The following is a 1,511-nucleotide window of genomic DNA, read 5'->3' as shown; positions in this document are numbered from 1 at the left end:
AAAGTCATATATCCTCGCGAGTGGCAATTACTACTTGTCAGGAATCAGAACATAGTTAACCACGTACGTCATGGGCTTACCACGTGATTTTGCACCATGACAGTGAACAACTAGTAGACCCATTAAAAACACTTAACCGTGTACAAACACAGCAAGGCGTAACAACATAGACCATAGATGTTCAGAGTTATGTATGATTATTAAGCGTGTTTGAGTTCTGTTGCTTATTCATCAGAGTCAAAAAATGGGTGTAGAAAAGAAACTGAGCATATATATTCTGCTACAGCCCCACATACCCATGATGAGTCATCCGTCTGTTTAGAAAGAGGGCCATACAATGAGCTATATATCCATCAAGTATCTCCCTGTCACCTTCATCATCTGAACTATCACAAACACTGTAGATATACTGTCATCTCGATTCTTCTCTAAAAAGTGACATCAATCACATTAATTAGGATGACACGCTCAGCAGTAACAGCTGCTACCATTGGATGAAGCCCAAACCCCTGACAGCCATTATCATTACAGATTCTTCAGGTTGCAGCAAAGCAATTGAAAGAATATAAATCACATAACACTCTGTCTCCATGCAGCTAGATTACCAAAATGTTTTCTCAGTACAACTAGGGCGGGCTTATAAGGCCAGAGAAGCCGTGGACTAGGATGGAGTGAGGGACATCAGTGAGGGAACGGCTCTTAACCGAGATGAGGACCGCAGAGTAGTCAACTCACAGTAAGGCAAACTGGGTCAACTTCGATGGGACAAGCGAAAGGGACAATAGAGTTAACTATGGTGGGGGTGAACCAATATTCTATGGGAAAGTCTTCTATGTTTAAGGCGGAGATGGTGCCGAGGCGGAAGATGAACCTATTCTCAGTGTCCTCATGGCGAACGAGCTCAACTGAGTTGATGGGACAGTTGAAAGGGCTGAACAGAAGGGAAATCTCACGTTCGTACGCTGAGCCGAAAACCACAAGCCCAGACCCATAGGACGACGCGTGAATCGCAACGGGAGGGATGTCCGCTCCAGCGTGGAGGGCCCGATGGATGCATGCTTTGGGGGAGGGGTGTGGAGGGTTCACAATGGCGTAGGCTAGGTTTTGGAAGTGCTCCAAGGGTGTGAATGGCATGAAAACATTGGAGAAAGCCCGGTGATGGCGTGGAGGGGATTGTGGGAACAAGGTTTCGGTTGCATCCGAATCGGTGGATTACTCCCCCGATTCGAACTCAACCTCATACGGGTCCTCCTCCTCCTCCACGGCCTCACCCGCAGCCACCTCCACCGCCTCGGTTTGCTCGGGGAAAGAGAAGACACGGTGGTTGGGGGGAGGGATGGGTGAAAGCTTAGCTTCCACGTCGGAGTCCGAGCTAGCAAGCGGGATGAAGTCGGCCATGAAGCGTGGTGGCTCAAGAGAGGAGCGAGGTGGGGAGGCGGGAATGGCAGAGGTAGCAGGAGAGCTTTGGGCGGTCGAGGGCGAGCTAGCTAGTGTGAGGATTTGGGGCTGGG

This window comes from Triticum dicoccoides, unplaced genomic scaffold (assembly GCF_002162155.2).
Source record: "Triticum dicoccoides isolate Atlit2015 ecotype Zavitan unplaced genomic scaffold, WEW_v2.0 scaffold14921, whole genome shotgun sequence".
NCBI lineage: Eukaryota > Viridiplantae > Streptophyta > Magnoliopsida > Poales > Poaceae > Triticum > Triticum dicoccoides.
This window is presented reverse-complemented; position numbering follows the sequence as displayed.